The sequence below is a fragment of the Ambystoma mexicanum genome, chromosome 12, assembly GCF_040938575.1.
Source record: "Ambystoma mexicanum isolate Mex_15411 chromosome 12, UKY_AmexF1_1, whole genome shotgun sequence".
Lineage (NCBI taxonomy): Eukaryota > Metazoa > Chordata > Amphibia > Caudata > Ambystomatidae > Ambystoma > Ambystoma mexicanum.
Window position 1 is genome coordinate 818,234,686 of NC_090936.1, and position 24,057 is coordinate 818,258,742.

Below are 24,057 nucleotides of genomic sequence, written 5' to 3' on the forward strand. Positions count from 1 at the left end.
GAGTGGGGGCCTGGTGGAGGCTGCCCATGGTGGCAGGGGGGTGAGGGTGGTGGGAGACATGGGTGGGGGCCTGGTGGAGGCTGCCCATGGTGGCAGGGGGATGGGGGTGGTGGGAGACATGAGTGGGGGCCTGGTGGAGGCTGTCCTTGGTGGCAGGGGGGTGGGGTGGTGGGAGACATGAGTGGGGGCCTGGTGGAGGCTGCCCCTGCACTGCTGGGGGGTGGGGGTGGTGGGAGACATGAGTGGGGGCCTGGTGGTGGGTGCCCTGGTGGCTGGGGGGTGTGGGTGGTGGGAGACATGTATTGTTGATCAGTAGTGCAAGGTGACATGTGGGTTGGCTGGGGGGCATGCCCATGGTGGATGGGCTGCCTGCGGGACATGAGCAGGGGTGCAGGGTAGTCCCCCGTGGTGTGGGCTGCCTGCAGGGTCCGTGGAGGTTGTGGAGCGTACACCTGGGAGGACCCACACGGCCAATTCACGTGTGGTACTCCCCAGAACCCCTGAAATACACATACCCTGCTGAAATTGTGTGTGGAACTTCCCGCGCACCCCTGAAATAGACGTACCCTGCTCGCACTGGTCCAATCGCGTGTGGAACTTCCCGCGCACCCCTGCAATACACGTACCCTGATGAAATCGCGTGTGGAACTTCCCGCACACCCCTGAAATACACATACCTTGCTGCGATCGCGTGTGGAAATTCCCTCGCACCCCTGAAGTACACGTACCCTGCTCGCACTGGGCCAATCGCGTGTGGAACTTCCCGCGCACCCCTGAAATACACATACCCTGATGAAATCGCGTGTGGTACTTCCCGCGCACCCCTGAAATACACGTACCCTGCTGAAATCGCGTGTGGAACTTCCCGCGCACCCCTGAAATACACGTACCCTGCTCGCACTGGGCCAATCGCGTGTGGAACTTCCCGCGCACCCCTGAAATACACGTACCCTGATGAAATCGCGTGTGGAACTTCCCGCGCACCCCTGAAATACATGTACCCTGCTGAAATCGCGTGTGGAAATTCCCGCGCACCCCTGAAATACACGTACCCTGCTCGCACTGGGCCAATCGCGTGTGGAACTTCCCGCGCACCCCTGAAATACACATACCCTGATGAATTCGCGTGTGGTACTTCCCGCGCACCCCTGAAATACACGTACCCTGCTGAAATCGCGTGTGGAACTTCCTGCGCACCCCTGAAATACACGTACCCTGATGTAATCGCGTGTGGAACTTCCCGCGCACCCCTGAAATCCACGTACCCGGCCAAATCGCGTGCGAGACTTCCCGCGCACCCCGGTATACACAAACACGTATTTTTTGTCAGCGGGTGTCCGTGTTTGTGGGTACCCCTTTGCACGTCATTTGTCCTGGAGGGCCACAGTATAGGACATTCATCATGGCAGTATATAGGTGCTATTTGTTGGCGCACCTTTTGGCGCACATTTCTTACAGCCGCAGAGACGCTACCGCCTGCTTTCTTGTGGCGGTCGTGTTTGTGCCTGTGCACTGGTTTGACCGTGCGCTTTTTTGCCCTATTCTATTCCATGAATACGTGTTGTAAGCGAGCGTGTGGGCGTTCCGCACACTTGTGCCCTGTACTTCCCCTGTGATGCCCACGTTTTGGCAAGTTGTTCCCCATTCCGAGTGTTACGCCCGTGTTCCGCCTACTTTTGTTGCGTGCGCCGCGCTATGTGCGATTTTCGCTGTGGCCTGTGCGATTTTCGCTGTGACCTGGCGTACGCTGTTAGATGGCCTGTGCGCCAACGTGCGCCGCGTACTTTTTTATCGCACATCCGCTGGTTTTCTCGCGCACGGCCTTCCATGAATCGATGTGCGCTGCTTTTCGTGCGATTTTCGCACTTGCACTGCGATTTTCGCTATTCCACTGCGATTTGCACTTTTTTGCCCACTTGCGCTGCGCTAATTATTCCATGAATCATCCTGTGAGTTGCCTACCCTCCGTTGAGCATGCCCAGAAGTATAGTGTGCATATAGTGTGGGTGAGTATTTGCCAGGGGCTGAATATGTCAGTTGTAGTTTGAAATTGTTTCATAAAAATGTTACACCAAATCGTCACTTATGATTTTATACTATAGGATTGATTTCAATTATCCGCTCTTCTACATAAGGGAAACATTATCAACCAAAAGTCACATATTAAAAATATAAGACTGAGTTGTCTACCCTCCATTCAGCATGCCCAGAAGTATAGTGTGCATATAGTGTGGGTGAGTGTTGGCAAGGGGCTGAATATGTCAGTTGTAGTTTGAGGTATATGTTTGTGAAGTTTAAAGTTTTGAGAGAGGGTTATTTTTAAAAGTCATGTGCTACTGACTGGTTTGTGTTTTCGTGTTGTGAGTAAGGTGAGCGAAATTGAGGTTTAGTAAAATGATTCGCAGGGCTCTTGGGGTTTCTATAGAGCTTTCAAAATATTGGTCTTGCTGTTACTTGAGTTATGGTGAGAAGTGTTTGGCATTACTGGTTGAGACGTGAAGAAATCCCCTTTTGAGGTTTAGAACATTTGTGGAGAGAGTGAAGGCTTTCAATTAGGGTTCATGTTATGCTTTGATGTCATATGTTTCAATCTTTACAGTTTCTGGAATGTTGTGCAGACGGTCGGGAGCTGGTATGGCATTCCCTTATGTTGTGTCTGTGCATAAAAGTTTTGTTTCCACTGCTTGTTTAGTGTAGGTTAAAGGTTTGACCTCTTAATCACTGAAGAGACACATTATTAGGCTTTTCCTGAATATCAGGTAGTCCTTTATATTTATTTGTTTGTTTATGTATGTGTTATGCACAACAGACCTGAAGGTATCAGGGTGCAGGAAATGAGATGGTACAAGAATATTTTAGACTTTGGGTTACAAAGTTACATCAATAAAAGTACATCAAATTACAGTCATATATACATATTATAAGCAACACACAGAGTTCAAGTACAAAAAGTAGCGATCCGTCAGTGGTTACACCAATTTAAAATAGTTACATTGTTTACAGTGGGACTGACAGCAAATAATCTATATACAATTCACAGTCAAGGCTAGAGGGTGAAGCTATAAATATACAAGTGGATAACGAGTATTCAAGTGTTAGTGGTCATTTTCTCTAAGCCATTTGATGGTGTTGTGTCTGAGTTTGAGGAAGGTTTGATCCTCTCTCAGGGAAGGGGGGAGGGAATTCCATAGCTGCGCAGCTTTCACCAGGAAGGTGTTACCACAAGCTTTAGAAAGTTTAAATCTAGGTTTGGATAGGCAATTTGAGTTTGCAGTCCTAGAGGGTTGGATTGAGGTCTTTCTTTTGATTATTTCCATAAGGTAGCGAGGGGCTGCATTGTTAAGGCATTTGTGAATTAGTGACACAGTTTTTAGCCTGATTTTATCACTAATAGTCAGCCAATTCTGTTGTCTCCTTGCCTCTGATATGTTCTTTTCTGGAAATGCCCAGTGCTGCTCTCAGAGTGTTATTTTGGAGGATTTGAATCTTGTCGGTGATGTGTTTGCTAGAGCCCCAGTAAAGGGCGTTGCAATAGTCCAACTTGGACAAAATTAAGGCTCTGGCAAGTGTAGTACAGCTTGTTTTAGATACCAGCTCTCATCAACTTGCAGGTATATGCAAAGGCCGAGGCCAAGGCATTGACCTGTTGGGCAAAGGTGAGGGTAGAGTCAATGTAGAAACCAAAGGTTGTTACCTCTTTTGCAACTTTAATGAGGTTGTCATCCATGTTAAAGGAGATATATTTGGGCCGGGTTTGTTGATGTTGGATGAGCTTCCTAGGATGAGGAGGTCAGTTTTGTCATCATTCAGGCATAGACTGTGGGTTGCCATCCAACGTTGGATGTTGAGGTAGATTTTATTTACTAAGGCTGTATCCTTATTAGAATCCCCATTAAGCGGTATAAAGATCTGGGTATCATCAGCATAATTAGTGTAGGTGACACCCAGGTGGTCCAGATCATTGAATAGAGCCTTAGTAAATATATTGTACAATGTGGGTGAAACGCAGGAGCCCTGCGGCATGCCACATGTAATGGGAATAGGGTCAGCTGCCGCAAAGGATGAGAAGACTCTCATGGTCCTGTTACTCAGAAAGGATTGGATCCAGATAATGGCATCCTGTGCAAAATGAGCAGCTGAGTCTAGGTGATCGCAGAGTACTTCATGGTCCCCCAAATCAAAGGCGGCAGAGAGATCCAGAAGTAGTAGCAGGGCTGAGTATGTCAATCTGTGTTTTGAGATTGATCAGTGCTGTCTCAATACCGTGTTGGGGCCTGAATCCTGATTGGCAGATTCCTAGAAATTGGTTAGACTCCAAATTCTCCTGAATCTGGAGATAGGCCACACAGTCTCAAATTTTGAGTAGAAAAGGCACTGTCATGATGAGCCAGTAATTGGTGGGGGTGGAGGGGTCAAGGGATTGTTTTTTAAGGAGCGGGTGGACCCACGACTCCTTTAAGTTGCCTGGGATGGTACCTGGTACAAAAGAGGCAATGATTAGTTTGGTTATAAAGGGTGAGATGTCTCTTGCAGCAGCTTTGATAATTTGTGCTGGGCATGTGTCTCCTTGACAGTTTGATGGTTTTAGTGAAAGGATGATTTTTTCCACCTCGAGGATGTAGACTTTAGAGAAACTGAATCATTGTGATGTTTTGGAAGCGGCCGCAGGGGTGATGGTGGTTGAGTCTGGGTTAGGTAAATTGGCTTTTTTCTCCACTGTTTTGTTCTGTAGAAGGGTAATTTTGTTCACTAGGGCATTCTGAATATTGGCGCACCAAAGTTCGTCTTTCAGGCAGTTATCTGTAGGTGGAATAGGGGCTTCCAGCTCTTTTAGGATTACAAGTTCCTTTGTGCGTGAGTTTGTTTGGGAAATCATGTTATTCTATGTTTCCCATTTAGTGTTTATTATTTCTTTCTTGTATAGATTTCTTGTTAGTGCATTCCATTTTTTGGTCACAACAGTGGATAAGGCGGAGCCTCTTTGTCACTCTCTCGTAACGTAAGCATGGTAAGATAACTAATGAAAGGGGCTGGAAAATGTATACTACAGTATCATATCAATTAAAATGATATTTGGAGTTCAGGGTTAGAATTTAAATTAAAATCACGATTCAACGTTCAAGTTTTCTCAGACGTATTAATTATTCAATTATGCAATATGTAAATAATTAAAAGGGAAATACACCTGGATGTAATGACAGCACAGCGAGAACAAAAAATCAGGAGCCAGATTCTCAAAAACATTTTTTGGTGCAAGTGAGGAGTTAAACCAGCACATTCTAGATACGCTCATACATATACCCGCTTTTACCTTTTTGCACATGCAGGCATATTAGGGTGCACTGCTGGGCATTTAAAAACACATCAAAAAAGTGGAAGAAAATCTCCAATACAATTCAACTTTCCTGACTAACAGTACTGCAGTACATAAGCTCTTAACAAATATATTGATGAGTGGAATTCAATCGTCCCATGTCGACAAAGCAAATTGAGCTGTGTTTCAATGGGCAGTCTTATTAGAGAGGTGCGTATAAGGCACTTAGGGTGCTCCTCTGCTTCCAGCATACAATTAAGCATGACGATAAAGAACACTTGGAAAGAGTATAGTAGAGTAAAGACAAGCTCCCCAGATCCCAATACATAAAGAAATAGAAGTTTGGATCTGACAAAGGCGACATTACTGTTAAAAAGTAAATGAAACCGGTCGACCTTGCCAACTGTGCATATCTTTTAGGGTGTGAGGTACGCATTGAAAGAAATTAGAGACTATTGCATATAACAGTGCTTTTTAGGGAAAAGCCTGATTAGCTACACACTCCAGCAAGTGAATAATAAATAGGAAACATTCCTTTTTGAATGTAGTATCATGATTTACTCATATATTCATATTCTTAATCTTTTCTCCTTTTTATGGGTCTAGATTATTGAGTTGATAATTGCTTTTAGATTCCCACGAATGCCCCATTTAGACACCAAAATGGAACCCTCATACTTGTGGGGACAGAGGTAGGATTTAGTTGTTTCCTATCTATCCCTGTTAGATAGGCGGAACGCCACCACTGCCCTAGGGACACCCCCCAAAAAAAGGGATAGTTTAGTTCTTCAGCAGAACAATACATTTTGTGACTAATTAACTGGATCTTCCCTGTGCGTGTTAAACATTTCTCTAGTGCGTTGATTCCAGATACCGAGAGAATATTAATAAATAATTGCTCTAGGTCTCAGTTACGTGACCCTTCCTTAGCAGATAATCCATCAGCCCTTGAAATATGCCTGTGGCATCAAGAAAGCCAAATGGGAGGATAATACAATGGAAAATTATTTCTGCGGTGGAGATATGATATGAAATGGCATTTGTAACACGCCTATACACACTTATTTGAAGGCACGACGAGGCAAGGAAGGGGGAACAGAGGGAGGACAGAGACAACGATCATAATAGGACAAGTGACATTGAGACTGCGCAAGTGCAGGGGAGCTGGGAGGGGGAAGTGCCATGGGAAAGGGGAGGGGCATTGCTGTACATGGGATTAAAACAATAACAAGAAGTGTGGCCATCAGGTGGGAAATGCAAGGGTAAGTGCAGACAGCTGGTGTCCAAAAGTGCAGGTAGGGGGACTGTAGGGTTACAGATACAGACCCAAGTGCAAGGGTTGCCGGGAGGCAGTGCAGGTGTGCAACTCAGCGGGCAGGGGCCTGGGCCTGAAAATCAGAGGGAGCCAGGTGACCAGTGCAGTATCAGACAGGGAATCAGCAGGGGAGAGTAAGAGAGAAGGCAGAAGCAAAGTGAAAGGTCTTGAGGTGCTCCCGGAACCGGAGATGATTCTCCTCAAGTTTCAGAGAGGCTGGGAGGCTACTGCAGAGGGAGGCCACAGCCAAAGAAAGAGATCTACCACCAACCTGTTGCTTGGAGAAGCGACTGACCTTGAGGGAGTTGGAAGTGGAGGAGCGAAGAGCTTGAGTAGGAAGGTATTTACGAAGAGAGAGTTGGAGATATTGAGGACCCAGGCCCCAGAAGGCATTGTGGGCCATGCAGAGGGTCTTCAACTTAATCCTTGCAGCCACTGTGAGCCAATGCAGAGATTTTAGTGCTGTAGAGATACCATCCCTGGGCTTGAGGCCAAGGACAGGTATTGCAGTCTTGTTCTGGAAGAGTTGCAGTAGGTGGAGAGTAGAAGACGGCAGATTTATAAAAAGGATGTTGCAGTAGTCCAGCTTAGAGAGAACCAAAACTCTAGAGACATTGAGCTTCTGGGGGAAGGAGAGGAATCGAAGAATACCTCTGAGGAGGTGCAGTTGGTAGTTTGACTTCTTAGAGACGTCAGAGATGTGAGGAGAAAAGAAGAGTGTGGAGCTGAATATGACCCTGAGGTTCTTAGCCTTACAGTTGGGAGCAGGAAGAGGGCCAAGGGAGGCTGACCAGAGTGTGACAAGAAACGAGGGTGCAGGCATGCCTGTTAGGGGAATCTCAGTCTTACTGGCATTAAGGCAGAAATGTTCCCATATGTAGATAGAGCTTTCCAAACTACATTTACATGCATCAAGTATAGACCCAATTTGTGCCGAATTATAGTCATTGATACTGAATTTGGTATTTTCTGAATTTTTCTCCAAAACCTTGCCTCAAGCTTATCGCAAGTTGCCCAAGGAATTCTCAGCGCTGTGTTGCCTGCATATGTTATCGTCGGGATTACCTTTGAATTGTAAAAATGTAGTCTTGGTTGTATTGAACATTTTCAGAATTGCCTTTTTAGTATTAGAGCCTGCACTGTTATTTGAACCTTTTTGAGTTGAAGATGTGAGATTCATGGTTTATCACTCCAGTCTGCACTGATTATAGTTCCCTGATATTTCATGCTTTTCTTTATTGGAATCGGATTTCCACTCAGGCACCATTTGAATGTTTTTTTTATTTTCGGTTGGGGCTTTTTGATGATGATAATATCTGATTTCTGTATGTGTATTTTTTGTTTGTTTCTTGAACATAGTTCTCGAGAGCATCACGTTTACGTTGCAATCTGAGGGCAGTCATGTCTAGTAAAATTAAGTCATCTGCATAGAGCAGATGACCTATGGCCTTCCCCCCTATGTGAGGCGAGCATGATTTTAAGGTTCTAGCCTGTCTTTTATATCCTGTGTAAAAAAGTTGTAACAAACAGATGCCAGGGGGCACCCTTGTTTAAGGCCCATGTTTGTTATTATATCTTGACTTAATTTTAAAATTGCCTCTCAAATCCAACCACACTCGCATTGAAGTTCCAGTATAAAGGGCTTTAATGGCGGCCACCAGGTCTTGTGGGCAATCGTTCTGTTTCATTGTTTCCCATAACAATTGGCAGTCTATTTTATCAAAAGCAGATGCCATGTCAACACAAGCTACAAAAATGTTTGGTTTTCTGGCATAGTTTTTGTCTTTAAGAGATTGAGTACAAGCAAATTTAACCGGCAATCAACTCTTTCCACAAAACCTGATTGTTGGCAGTCAAAATGTTTCCAAAGTTTTTATCCATTCTTTCAGTCTTTTTAGTAGAATTCCTGCCAATATTTTTCCAATCACGTCTAATAAGGATATTGGGTGATAGTTCTCTGGTCTCATTTGATCGCCCTTTTCAAAGATTGGTATTATTATAGCTTTTTTCCAGGGATCTGTCTTGCCTTGATAATTCTTGTAAATAGCTCATAGCACATATCCGCCCACAACTCTGGTTATTGTTTTATGATTGAATTTGTCAGACCGTCGGGGCCTGGTGCGCGGGATGAGCTTGCTTTGTTTATTAATATCAACATTTAATTTCTCTCGAATACTGTGTTCCATGTTTTTTTTTTATGAGCTTTCGTCAATGGTACTTACATTAGTATTCATTTGACCGGCCTGATCCAGGAAATAACATATCCATTGTGATTTATGAATTGGATTTATTTGTTCAATTCCTTGCAGTCTTGTACTTTGATTTATTAATGACGACAAAAAATTCTCATTTTTATTATTGATTGCCATTATCATTTGTTCTGAATCTTGTTGGTATAGTTGTGCTCTATGACTCTTTACCCAATTCCAGTAGTTTCTTTTCATTTATTTTCTTTTGCTTATACTACACAGTGTCTCCTGTTTAAGTATGTGTCTAAGGTATTTTGTCAATTGTTGCTTTTTATGTGCTAGTTCTAAATCAAATTGATGAAGTCTTGTTATTTTTGGTTTCAAATGAAGCACATTTGTGACTCTAAACACGTTCAAACATGATTTGTATTCAATGCTCGATCCAATTTCCTCCTGCCAATGTTTTATGGTCTTTGTAAGGAGTGGAATCTTTTTTATGGATATTCACAATCTGTGTAGACCACTATTTGTTTCCACTTTATGTTGGCAGATTTGCTCGTTTTTCTCTTTAATACATGTTTTTTTAGTTGAATCTGTGCAAATTAGAGCCAGAATATTATGGCACTTTTTGTTATTTGCAACATTGTTAGTGATATTATATTTTGAAATATATCACCATCAACAAAAAAGTAATCATAAATTCCTGTCATGTTATATGAGGACCATGTAGGTACCCCCTGTATGTCACCTGGCACATTGCCATTTACCAAGTAGAAGTCACGGATATTCATCTTGTTCATCCATCTCCATGATCTAGCATATTTTTGATGCAAGCACGATTTCAAAACATCCAGTGTTTGTTCTTTAAGACAATCAATATTCAAATCACCGCAAATAAGGAAGGCTGAAGTTTGATATTCTGCTCTTAAGCTTTAGTATTCCAGTAGTGATTGAATATGATACAGCTCGTCCTATCCGTTTTTCACAAAGAATCATATTGTAGCATTGTAATTTGAATCAAGGGAGAAGGGCAGAAACTTTGAAATAGTTTACCATTTGAGCAGTGTTTTACAATATCCTGCCAATGGTCTCCCTTTTTGGTTCTTATACGCTTTATTTAGTAAGCATATAAAGCCTTCCAGATTCGGAGATTCCAACAACCAGTATTCCTGTATGGAGATGATGTCTGATTCTAGCAATTCATCATTAATGTTGTTAAATAAATGACTGAATCCTTGCGTGTTCCATGAGGAAATCCAGAAGCTGGATGGAAGGTTAGGGCATTCGGCCTAGTTGTTCTCAATCGGTGCTAGGGTTTCTGCTAGCCAACCCCAAGATATTTTTGGGCCTCTCAGTATTGTAGGTGAGAATCTTATTGGTTTGGCATTTATTTCTTCCTTAGCGATGTCGTTTAAAGGTCAACAGCATGCTTGGAGTTTGGCTCTAATTTGATCGTTTGCCTAATTTTCACAAATTTTAAGATCAAATCCAAGAACCCTCAACTCATCTGCCGCTAAACACAGTAGATTCATCACTGATTTAGATGCTAAGTGACTGCATATTCCATCAGTTTCTGATTCTTTTGGGAAATCTACAATGTTTATATCCTTTTTTCCACAACTCGCAGTTGTGCTACATTGTGGAGTAGCCTCATGAGATTCGCCCTATTCAAGATTAGGCCATCATTTGCTTTTAATACACGCTCCAGTAGGAGTTTGTAATTGATTTTTGTTTCCTCTTTGAACTCTCGCCGCCCCATTCTTTGTCTTAGGTCTTTTTTGACTCCATTCTCTTTGCAGCATTTGTGGCTTATCAGAGTTTTTTCTTTGATTTACACAATCCTGATTTGATTGCTCTATCATCATGTTGAGCAATTTACATTGCATATTTTCCAGTTTGTTCTTTTCTTCTAGAAATTCGCTTTTTTCTTGTAAGGTTAAGAAATGATTGGCAGTGTCAGACATCACTTTTCGTTCCTCTTGGTTTTTCTTCTCTTTTGGCAAATCCTCAAATTTTTCTTCGGTTTCTAGTTCTACTACACTGTCATCCTCATACAGAGAACATCAATGCCGCTTCAGGGGTATCAGGTGTTTCGCTTGACTCAGATTCTCTTATATTGCTATCATAAATGAATTCTCATTCTCCATCTAGTTGTGATTTTGCTTGTTCCAGTTCCTGCCTTTTGCTCATGGTTTCTTTTGGACCACTTCCTTCAGTAGAATTTTCAAAAGGGTTGAGATTTCGAATAACATTACGGGTGCCATCATTTGAAGTTATTTTCTGTTTTGGCAATTTGTTTGTTTTTTTGGTTTGGCTTTCCATTAGGTTTTACATTTTTTTATTTTGATTTTCAAGGATTTTCTTTCTGCTTTCCTTCTCTTTTCTGTTTGTATTATTTGAATTTTCGGTGTTGAATATAGGAAACATGTCTTTTTTTTGTTTCAAGCTCAATTTCCCCTATATATGTCCTGTTAGCGGATTGATCTTAACGCTCGGTTTTATTTGACTTTGCTCTCGGCAAATTGGCAGATTATTTTCTGCTGGATCTTGTGCTGTGGTAATCAGAATTGGAGTTTCCATTGTTTGTAAAGTTTTGGATGGCTACACGAGATCTTCTCTTTTTTTACTTTCAGTGGCGCTGCACACGTTCAGAGGCGATTGAATTGGTTCTGTGGAAGTACTTTTTTCTAGTGAAGAGCGACAATGATTGTAGTTTTCAGTTATTAGTAGGTTGATGGTGTCACTGAAGCAATGGAGAAAAGCTCTTTTGTCTTCCCTGGCGTTCTCCATTAGATCAATCAGTGTTTTGAATATTACATTTTCAGAAACTTTCTCTCTTGCTCTCCTCTCTTTTGTAGCTTCAATATAGGCTTCTACAAATATCAGCTTAGACTGCATTAGGGCCAACAGATTGGTTTGGTCTTTGTAGTTCTCAGGAAGGCCTTCGTAGAGTTTTAAAAAGGGTGCCAATGTTATGGTCACCATAGAGCCGATGGCGGCTTGCATATTAGCACATAACTCACTGTTTGACCGGAAGATTTCTGATTCAACAGACTCCTGTATGTGTTCCCAGATTTTCTGTCTCAAGTAAGGGCGCTCTTTGAGTATTTCTACTTCTTCAATCTCGATTTCAGATGGGAGATAGGCTAGCTTCCGATACTTGGGTTCTTTCTTCTTCGCCCGTCAAATGTTTCACATACTGGTTTCGTTTTATCATCGGGAGTTCACTTCTAGTTTTATGCAAGGTACAGTCATCTTTTTCATCTTGCCTTAAGGGTTTGGCTTTTGCAACATTAACTTATGTGTATCTCTTCTGTGATAGTACGCTTAGATCTCCTGGACTGAAGCATAGATGTTTTAGTTGGTTGCAAGGGCTCTCTCATAGTGCCATCTTTTGGGATATGTTGTAACTCTTCATCTGAAACCCCTTTGTGTGATATGTCTCTTTTATATATAATAATTTTTTCAAAATAATTTTTTCATAAAACATTTATTTTCAATGCCATTTCATAATTATTCACTACGTGTTTGTAATCTCACCATTTCATGGATCAAAATTGTGTTTGTGCACACAATATGAAACGTATTGATTCGTATGAATATGAAACATTTTGATTTGTATGAATTTTGTGATTGTTTACAGCCTTGAGGACGACCAGGGAGATCAAAACACGTGTCGGCTGTTTTTCTTGATAAGCAATAAAACAGGATAATTTGAGCCAGGAGAACTTTGTATCCATTGCTTTGTGGAATCAAATTTAGATACACAGAGAATCCAACATACTGACATTGATCATTTTAGAATTTATTCCTGAGCGTGAGTTCTCATCCCAAAACGTAATTTAGATAATTTTCATGATACAAATCCCAGTGGGTTGGTTTTGTTTTTGGGATCCTCGCTGCCGGATTATCACCTGCAACTACTTACTATTTTAATATTACTATAATATGGTCAATAGCGCACGGTAAAGGTGTCATACTCACTACTCTTCAATCTTTTATAGTTTTGTGATGAGCTTGTCAAGTCGATCCAGCACAGGAGTGAGGCGTTCTGCAATATTCCTCTCTGTGACTGGCTGGGTGCCCCATTGCTCTTAAAGTGCAGTACGGATTCTTCACAACAGATACCAATTTTGTTGTTTAAACCAGGCAGTTTTTTTTTGCTCCATGTGCGAGGTACCAAGCCTGGTTCCATGGTGTCTTGCAGTGTACTTGTTGCGAACGCTCTGCAAACACTCCGTGGACCCTCCGCATCTGGAGTTTGTATTTTAAGCATTAGATCCACCTCCAGGAATAATAATAGAAGGCTTACTGGGAGCTCTAGACAGACTTCCTCACTCCACCACACTCTTCTAACACTCCGCGGACGCTCCATGTCTGGAGTGTCTATTTTAAGCAGTAGGTCCACCTCCAGGAATAGGAATAGAAGAGTTACTGGGAGCTCTAGACAGACTTCCTCACTCCACCTCACTCTGCAAACACACTGCGGACGCTCTGCGTCTGCAGTGTGTATTTTAAGCAGTAGGTCCACCTCCAGGAATAGGAATAGAAGAGTTACTGGTTGTTCTAGACAAACTTCCTCACTCCACCACACTCTGCAAACACTAATTTATGCCAGGAGTTCCCATTGTTTTTAACAGCATGCTGAATATGTTATTGAATGCAGTCTTTAAATGTTTGAACATTCTGTACATTTAAGGTGATAAACGATCATCCTGAGTTTTTTGATTTTCAGGAAAGTCTTCATCAATTCCATCAGTTTCATACAAAGAGAGACATCTGGTCTGTCAAAACTCAATGTTTCAAGATATTCTGATAAGTGAGAAAAGGAAAGTGAAAATACTCAAGATACTATGCTACATAATCAAAAATAACTAAATGTACCTCTTCCCCGGCCTCTAATGGTCCAAAACTACCCATACCGTTTCTGATGAAGGGTATCTCAATTGCTGGGAGTGGCTGAAGTAGACTGCACATTTTTTTTGGGCAAATAGTGGAGTCAGAGCAGCAATGTCACACTGTTGATTAATATCAGGCCAATTAAACCTGGTCAACACAAACCTTTACAAGTTAGTGGCCAGAACCAAATGAGTCGCAGTAAGATAGAAGTGGGCAAGGTCTGTCACTGTTTGTAGGAAGGGTCGACTTAGGAAAAGGTGATATATAGCCTTCTCATCACCTTTCAGATTGTATTCTACCCCCTCCCAAAATAATCCTAGCTCCCAATGATTAAGACCACGGTTTTAGTAACTCTTTCTCTTCTGCATTAAGCATTTTAAATGCTCTGTGGAATGGACAATCATTCTCTTGAACAACTGCAAATTTGGGATAAAGTGGCACATTAGATTCACTCAAATTATTTACAAAACAACTTGGGTACTATGGACTGTGTATGCAAATACTTTTTCACTACATTCAGTGCAGAGCTAGTCATTCTAATTGGAATGCTGGATTCTCCATTGTCTCACATTTCAACTGTACAAATGGTTGTTTATCTCTACCTGATGAAGAGTGTTACTGAAATTATGAAACAAGAGCTTCATATTTCCAAAATAATCACCATCTATCGATGGTGCTCTCATGGTGGTAGCAGGTCTAGCTGGCATCCTGATTTTGTGTCTGTCCTTCCTAAGGTTTCTACACGTTAGAGATTCCAAAATTGTTATGGGCAAGATCCCACTGTCTACGCCTAGGAGTAGCTCTAGTGGGTAGGAATGAACTCTCTGATATTATCACTTTACTATTCACTGGTATAATCACTATAAAGATTAAAGTAACATTTCACATCAATAAGTTTACTTTGGGGACACATTTGAACGCATACTGTTTCAATGACAGACAGTTTTAAAGTAAAATAATGGAAATGACTTGCCTTTGATACAGCCTCACCCTCATTTCCAACCATACAGACAACTTTAGGAAAACATGTCAAAACACATTAGTTTGCTTGAAACCTCAAAGCCCATGCTGCATTACGTGGGAGTGTCTGGGCGTGGGAGCTATTAGGTAAGATAAGTAGCAGCAAAGAGGGTGAAGTTTAAATCTGGGATTTAATGACCCTACATATGACAACGCCCTCAACCTCACCAATACATTGGAGCATTAGGCTTCTCACACCATTTTATTAACCCCACACATATCAAGTGTCGAACCCTCAACTGGTTTGGCAGACCTTAACTACAGCACTAACATCCTCTCTAACACCCAATGTCCTTGGTCTGACCATTATGTCATCTCCTTCACCATCCTGAAGAACCTCTCTGGAGATATCACCCCCAAAGCACCAGCTGCTTTATCGAGAAATACGCGTAACATCACAGTAGAGAAACTACTACCTCTGATGCACCCTATTACTGAAGACCCAGATAACTCTGTCAATGATCCCACCACTATGGTAGATGTATATAATCAAACTCTCCTAGCTGCCATTGACAAAGTAGTGCCACTCTGCATGCGCAAAGCTAAACCTCTAGCCAACCTAAATTCCTGGGACACCCCGAACTTCAAAACAATGCACACCACTCAGAGAACTGCTGAGACCAACTGGAAAAAATACCCCACTGAATCTGACAAGTAAATCTTTACCATTGCATACAAAAACTATTAACAGGACATCCTAGAAACCAAACGTGGCACATATAACAAGAGAATTGCCAAAGCCAACTCCGGCATTAAGGAACTCTTCTCCATTCTACAAGAACTTGAATCGTCAGTGCCACTGCAAGAATCGTATCTTAAAGAGACTGCCTCGTGCCCAGATATACAAAAAGCTCTCCTTGACAAAACTGCCCTAATACATTCAAAAATTGAATTGAAAAAGAAGAACTTAAAACCTTCCTAAACCCAGCAGATTCCTATTTATACACCCCAGAGCACTAGTACAGAATTTGTATTTTCCCCATTCTCAACAACAGAAGTCTTGAAAATCAACACAAGCCTCAAGCCTTCCAGGTGTCAGGGAGACATCTGCCTGACCTCGCTCATTAAAGACAGCACTGCTAAATGTACCCCTTTCACCACAACCGTAATCAATGCCTCATTTGAAATGAACACTGTCCCAACTAACATCAAAGTTGTGTGGGTCCTACCTTTATTGAAGAAACCTACCTTAGACCCCAAAATCCTGACAAACCACCGCCCTATAATAACAGTACATTTCCTCCTTAAAATATTGGACAGAGCAGCTTATTTGCAAATCCAAAACCATCTGGAAGCCAACAACCTCCGAGGCCTTCACCAATTAGGCTTCTGTCCAGGGCGTGGCACTGAATCAGCCCTGCTAGATATAAAAATACAAATGGACGAGATGAAAAATAACAGCAATTTAGCACTCCTCCTCCTGCTAGACCTATCAGCAGCCTTTGACTTAGTTAACCACAACATATTCTGCAAACATCTCTCCTCGGCTGCCTAGTTCTCAACCAAAGCCATACACTGGTTACTGTTCTTCCTCACGAACTGAACTATGAGAGTCTTCTCACCTACCGCAGCAGCATTGCCAGCCCCAGTCACCTGTGGAGTTTCTGAAGGCTCGTGCATCTCCCATACCCTCTATAATATTTTCACCAAACCTCTATTTCACCTTCTCAATGACTTGGGTGTCACCTACACTGGGCAGATGACACCCAAATCTTTATAGCCAGTTCATGCACATATGACTCAGACTCAAAATCACTAAATGAAATTTAGCAAACCACCCAGGGTTGGATGGCCCAACATGGCCTGTGTTCAAACGATGAAAAAAACAGAATTACTCCTCATAGGCTCACAAAACCGTCTAAACAAACTATGTGACTCCTTCAAATCCTTCACCATCAATGGCATCACCATCAATGTCTCCAAGGAAGTAAAAACCTTGTGCATTTAACTTGATTCAGCTCTCACCTAAACCAGACAAGTCAACGCCACGGCATCTGCGGCAGCTTATACTTCAAAGCTCATCAATGTCTATAGACCTTTCCTGTCATCCAACAGCTGTCTTACGCTAGCTACATCTCCTATCTTATCCAGATTAGACTACTGCAACACCCTTTATGCAGGTACTAACAGCTGCAATATCGACAAACTGCAGGTGATTCAAAATAATGCTCTAAGGGCAGCCCTTAACATCCCAACAAATAAGCACAGTACCATGATGAGACGGAATACCCACTGGTTGCTGGTCAACGATCAAATCCAATTCAAAATCCTCTCATTGTCATACAAATGTCTATCCAACTCAGCCCCAAGTACTTATTTAACACATTTTCCAAGAACCAATCCAACAGACCCGCGCGCTCAACCCACTTATATTTACTCATCATTCCCATATTCAAACTACAGAATGCAGGGGGCAGTAGCTTCCCGATTGTAACACACCCAGATGTCTCAGTGTTTGGACCGCTTTACAAGTGTCAAAATAATCAGGGCAATAAAAGAGGCAAAGTACCTAATGGTATGGGGAGAGAAGGGCAATCAAGGTAAGACATAGATGAAGAGGTGTCGGTATCTGTACTGGTAGAACAGAAATACAAGAGGGAGAACAGGGGAGGGGTAGAATATAGATAGATCACAGAACAGGGACTTTAAAAAAGCAGAACATCTTTCAGCACTAGTACCACACAGACAAAACAGCATGTGTAAAGTATACATCTAGCAGGATTACAGAACTAGGAACATGAAAACAGTGATGGGTAAACGGAGCAATGCAATACAAGAGGCAATAAATCAGTTAAAACCTATTACTTCATGTATCTGTGGTCTATTCTAGGTTAAGGTTGGTCAATGTCTTCTTTCACTTCTACCTCCATAGTAAATTGACAAGCCATGTGACACTTAAAATTATGGTTTTAATACTTTTATTCAAATTCGGATTTGGTAGGGATGAAAGCCCACAGGGTCTCAGTGTTTACCCAATACACAATTAGGGATTGCAGGAATATGTAGGGAAATATAATGCCTTGGTTTCATGGGGGCAGTTAACTGGACTTTCAATTGAGGCAGTGAAATGTATGTAAGGAAAGCAAAATAAGATTGAAATGCACTGACCACATGTAAAAAGGTTGCATGTTATAGTGAATTTGCCATCTGTATAGTTTGCATTGAATAAGCTAACCCAGAGTAATCAATTAACAATTTCCTATTAAATAACATTTCTCCAGTAATTAATTAATATACCCTTTAACATTGCTGTGCAAGGTGATTCAGATGGCAGATTCTGTTTTTCAGTGGAAAATTAAACGTGCAAGAACATGCATTGGCTGTCTTGTTAATTTTGAAAGCGCTACTGTGCCTTGGAGGAAGCAGGTTGATACAAATGTTCTCGAGGGATGGGGCTTGGAGAAAGAAATGCCATGATTCTAGAATGGAGCTGAGGTGACAGGCGACGTCAGGAAAAGTGGCAGGTCAATAAGATTGACAGGCTTATGGTACAAATATAGCTAGAAGACAGGGTGGAGTTCAGTCATCATTTTGTGGAGAGAGGAGATCAAGACTGCAACTGGGCTGTGCATGGAGAAGATGAGCCAACCTGTGGAGAGAGGGCAAGATACCAGGCAGAAGTCTGAAGGGTCGAAGTGAGTTTGCTGGCTTTTCACTGGGATGCCAACAGCTAAAATATTTGCAACATTCTACTTGCAGATAAGACGTTTTAGAGGGGCTCATTCATGATAAACAACGCAGAAATCCTACACATTAGAAGTGAGTATGGTGAAACTTTGAGGAGTGTGCAGATGATGGTGTGCATTTCCCATCAGTCAGTCAGGGATAAATATTTATTTTGAACAAAGTTTTGTTTCCTTTCTTTCGCATGCGTAATGGAGAATTACTGAAGTGTGACGGAGGGAAAAATTGACATATTTTATGGTATGTACCTTATGTCTCTTCTCTTAGACAATACATTCTGTAACCGCACCAGGTTTCAAGGTCTTGGTAAGAAAAAATGAATGTTTTATTGTGAACAAAGGTGACTCATGATCTATTGCTGAAATATTAACTTGTAATATGTGTATTGAAAAACCTATATATACTTTATAACACGTATAAAAAAGCATCTGTAAAAATAACAAATCAGTGGGATTGCATTTTTGTGTCTATGTAAGTATCTTTGTGGACCCAAAAGTGGTAAAATATTTGCCACATGTGGTGAAGTAGGAGGTAAGGGTTGGGAACCAGCTAGCAAGCTAAAAAACCTATGATGCATGTATGTGTGTGTCTCAGCTGTGCATGCTGACATCTGAGCAGATCCATCAAAGACGGTAGGCCGGTTTCGTAAAAAGGTTATCGGCAAAACAGCTGGTGGTATTCTGTCCCTATAAGTGCGAGGTCCAATAGTCTGTACTTACAGTGAACCCTAAACAGAATACAAATAAAGGGAGGCAGAGGTTTGTCTCATTATATACGGCATTACAATAAATACATTGTGCTACCACTATTTTACCGTCATTTTACCATGAGTCTAAATACCACACAAACTATGTAATAGCCCTCAGACAAAACCCCTAACAGAATTCATATCTGGGAACATTCTAATGTGCTATGGTCAGGATCGGTCATATCAAACAGTTTCATAGTTCGCCATTTCTTTTGGGTACCAATCTCCCGCAGTGTTCTGCAAACTAATCAAAGCATAAGGGATATAGCGTCCAGTCACATTTTGGCCACAATTTCCTCTTCAGTGGGATATATTAAGTAGCATGCAATTTGTAATCCAGGAAGGAGGATGGTCCCATGCCCATTTCTTCCTGGTATGGGGTTTATAGTTCCTATTTCATTGGTAACTGTTATGGTGCCCTTCTTAAAATGAATTTAGATGACCAAGTGGGTTCATTTCCAGGGAGCCCTCGTTAATCTCTGCAACAGCTACTGGATCAGCCTCCTTAGGTGATTGCAGATACAGAAGACATTTTTCCAAATAGGCCAGAGAGTCAGAGGCCTTTTCCTATTCTCTTTTTTGGGGCTCTCCTTCTCCGGGTAGTAAGGGTCCTTCTATCTGCAGTTCCTCTGGCCTACTGTGATGCATCCTGCTTTGGCTTTCAACCTTGCATTTCATCAATCTAGCTTGCCCCATTTTCCCTGCCTGTTGCCTCTCTCTCTAATGTCTTGGGCTGCCATTTGTAGGACTTTGAATTCTCATCGGTTATCCCCCATTTTCATTTGTTCAGTTTTGCTCTTTTTGCTCTAGGTTCTTGAGATTTCAGCGTTGCTCTTTTTGCTCTAGGTTCTTGAGATTGTCTTTTTCCACAGCGTTCTGCATGTCCTCATGTAGTAAGCCATTACAAGGCCCAATGACAATGTAGGCATCAGTCCGAGTTGCTGCTGTCATGCCAGCTCCACTGTGATCATTCACACATTAGATCACTGGGATTATTGCAGGTCACTTTCGCTGCACTCTACACTTTCCTACCACTACACTTCTCTCAGTGTTGCTCACATGTTCAGCTTGTGGGGCTTCTGCCTGGCCAATTGATGCCTGCTAACTTAGGGACTCAGACTTGCTGTTAATCACTGAAGTTCCCTTTGCTTATGAGGATCCACAGAATGCCTACTCCAACACTACTGCACTGTTCAATTGAGCTAATCTTATTTCTATTTAATCCAGCTCTTCATGTGTACACTAGGAATTGTGTGTCTGTCACAAGAACATTTTTCTGGCCCTCTAGGTTTCTGGGTTAAGGTGTCAAATCATTGAGGTATGGGCATGGCATCAGGTTAGAGTGGCCATCTGTAGTTGTAACCCTGCATGACCTCCAGGTTGCTCAGAGCTCTGAAACAATCCCCAGTATGCTGGCTTTCCTGGATTACAAAGTCTCCTCTTGGCCTTGGGGCAGAGTTAGAGTCCCAACTTTCTCACAGGATTCTGAATAATTGCCTTGTTAAGGGCACACTTTATCTGGCAGACTTAGAGCAGTGGCTGCTGGTGTGCTGAGAGAACACACTTGATTGTGAGCACTGCAAATCGTATGCTTGGCCTTGCCCCTGTTGCTCAGGAATAAATATGTGCTTTGATGAATCTGATGATTTCATCACTCCTTTCACAATGGTAACCTCTCCCCATGTGGCCAGGAGACAGCATCAGCTACCTAATCCTGACCGTGGGAACAGCTATATGAGGGAGGACCACATGGAAGGAGGTGACCCTCAGAGGGGTGACATAAAATCATCGGATGAGACATGGTATCCCCCTTTTCCTCTAGGGATACCCCTTCAATTCCCCATGCCTCAATGGCCTATTCTAATAGATCCTTTCAACCATCCATGGGACCTACTGGTAATACCTTCCAATGTTCTGTAAATATTTTTTCAAAAACTGGGTACCATTTGCATGCATGTGAAATTACTGTGACGAGAAAGCAGAATGGAGCAATTTGGATCAGTAAGGACAAGAAGCACAGGATGCGCTCTACAGGTTGTGAGTGCATGATAGGTTCCAGGACATTTAAAAACCCTAACCAGTTGGCAAGAGAGAGACGCGGCCTGGGAAAGCCTTGTCCTCTCCGTATTGACTGAGGGACTGCTGTGCTGCTGAGAAGACTGTGAAGCCAGCCAGCTCAGGGAAAAGGCCAGAGGAAGGAGCCAGTCTGCTGCACTGCTTGACCTCTTTGAAGAGGGCTGTGCCTTTATTCTTGGCTTCTGCAAGGGTATTCTTATAGTAGGGGCCTTAGATCTGTTGATCAGTTGTTTGTTAGGTTACTCAGAGTTCCTCGAGGAGTGCCAGGTCAGATGCCGTGCTGGAGTGGCACCAGGTTTTCTCTTGTTTCCTGATTACAGAGGCTGAGGGGGTGGCGTTGAGTTCTTCCAGTAGAGATTCACAGTTCGGTTGGGGTAGTTCGGTCTTTGTACGGTGTAGGTTGGTGAGGTCTTCTGTGAGGGCTTCAACTGGGAAGTTCTTGAAGGACCTAATGGTTGTCTGCTTGGTTTCTGCTGCAAGATATATACAGGTTTGCAAGTGTGTAAAGTGAAACACACAAAAAAGCCCTGGCAGGAGAGTATACCAGTGAAAGTCAAGTTTGCAAGTGTATAAAATAAAGCAAATGAGAAAGCCCTGGCAGGAGAATATACTAGGCAAAGTCAAGTTTGCAAGTGTGTCAAGTGAAAATGTGAAGCACATGAGAAAGCCCTGGTAGGCAAACTCGAGTTAGCAAGTGTATAAAGTGAATCACATGCAGAAGTCCTGGTATGAGAATATGCCAGGTAAAGACAAAACTGTGAGTAAAGAGTTACACTAAAGTGGAGAAGAAGCCTGTCAGGGGAGTCCAGCAGGTGTCCTATGAAGTTGGGACTAGCAGCTGAATTGTTTTATATACACTTTTTTTGTTGTTGTTGATCAGGGACTTCCAGGGAAAACTCATACCCATTGGAGTTTTAAGTGTCTTGAACAGAAAATCTGGGGAAGGGAGCAATCCCCGGGAATTGTGAACAGGTATTCATTGGGAACTTTCGTGTTGGAGTTATGCCTTTCCTTTTGAACTTGAAAATGGGTGCACTTTCAAGGCCAAAAACATTTCGAGCAAAATAATACATAGGATATTTTTGCTTTGGATATCTTGACATTTGACAGACCCTTAGTTTTTGGTTGAGGTAGGGAAATACCTCTTATAGTAGGGCAGTGCTTAATGTGTAAGAAAATAAGTGCCAGGGCCCAAATATATACTAGCACGCCTGTGACACACCGGGGTGGACACCAGCCATGTCTGCTCCATACAGTGTCAACATGTTTGGGCTTAAAGCTGCAACTCCGACCGGTTCATTGAAAGTGATGAATGGTCTGACTCTGGTAGTGCCAACATAACATATTAGTTGTGGCTTGAAATGACATAAATGTTTAGGTGTTTCTTTCAAACACATCATCATTAACATTTTGTGTTCATTCTATCAGTGGCAAGCGGAACATGTTGACCATCTTACCACAGCCTAAATAGCAAATATGTTTTTATCCTATGGTGAATTGATGGACAAATACAGGCAAAACCATTACTGAACTCGTGACATTTCCTGTCAAACACTGCACTTAGGTCTTCTTGTATAGGTTAAAACTTGGGACAGGCACTCCTCTTCGACATTGGACTTTTCACTGACCTTGTCCCTGTGTTGGGGCTGCTCACCGGAGATGGTTCTGTTGTTGTTAACCCACCCTGCTGTGACAGTGCGCTGGTTATGAAGGTAGAGAAGTTGTACCAATGCCAAGCAGGCTGAGTGGAACAGTGTGCAGATATGGCTAGCATGAGAGACCGGCACTGTCACCTTACAACTCATTGTTATTCATAGAGATTGACAGTTAGCCATGACCTGCCAACCAAGCATGAGCTCTCTGTGTCCGCGTTTCATTACTGGCTCTTCACAGAACCGTAGCTACTTATTTTTTGTTAACTCAGAGATAGGCCCAATTACTTGGACTCATTCAAGGAGATGTAGTGCGATTGTATTTGGGGAATCAAGGGTGCACTACACCTAATGGGTTAGATGCTTTTGCAGGAAGCCCCTACTGTGCGTCCCCATATTTCAGTATGGAAATACATGGTACTACCAAGTTTATTTCAGACCCAGCATGTGACCCAGTAATGCGGTCTCATTTTGATCAGTATATAGGTTCAGCAGCTGCAAGGAAGTAGCTTATGCAGCAATGTGTACATATCCAGTCTTCTGTTAGCCACAGATGTGAAGTACAGCCATGATACTACTCCCTGAATCTCAATAGGGAAGAATGCTGAGTGCTGTAACTTATTTTGACCCACTTATGTTCCTGTCAATTAGCCTTGTTACAGACAATAACTAACTGGCAGCTTTAGCATGGTGGTTTGTGGGGCATTGAGGGAATGCATGATCATATGAGAGCAGCAAATAGGCAATAACTCTTAGCATCCTACTGTATATCAGACTAACTATGTGCCCCAGTCAAATGGTCTTATTCTGGCCAACAACTGAGGCCCATAGGCTTGCTGTGACTGGGGGGAATCCATGAGCATCAAGGTCTACAAATTGTGTTTGACCCCTACTATTACATTCCCCAGATCTCAGTAGGGAAGTACACTCCACACCCTATTGTATTTTCGACCTGGCAGGAATTCCAGATATTTGGTTTCATTCTGGATCGTTTTGACTCAGCAGCTGTGACACTCCATCTTCTGGCATGCAGACTGTAACCTTGATAACCTTTCTTGTTTAATTGATCACCCGCAATACTCCCTGATCTTCACAATCACTCAAAAATGAAATTCCAGAAATAAGAGCACATTACTAACATGATGGCTCTATTTGTTGCG

General features: G+C 42.4%; 1 protein-coding gene across 1 annotated transcript in view; it reads right to left on the reverse strand.

Moving 5' to 3' along the window:
* SLC6A15 (solute carrier family 6 member 15) overlaps nt 1–24,057 on the reverse strand; it is a 778,634-nt gene that overhangs the window by 158,698 nt on the left and 595,879 nt on the right. The gene's annotated exons all lie outside the window — the stretch shown is intronic.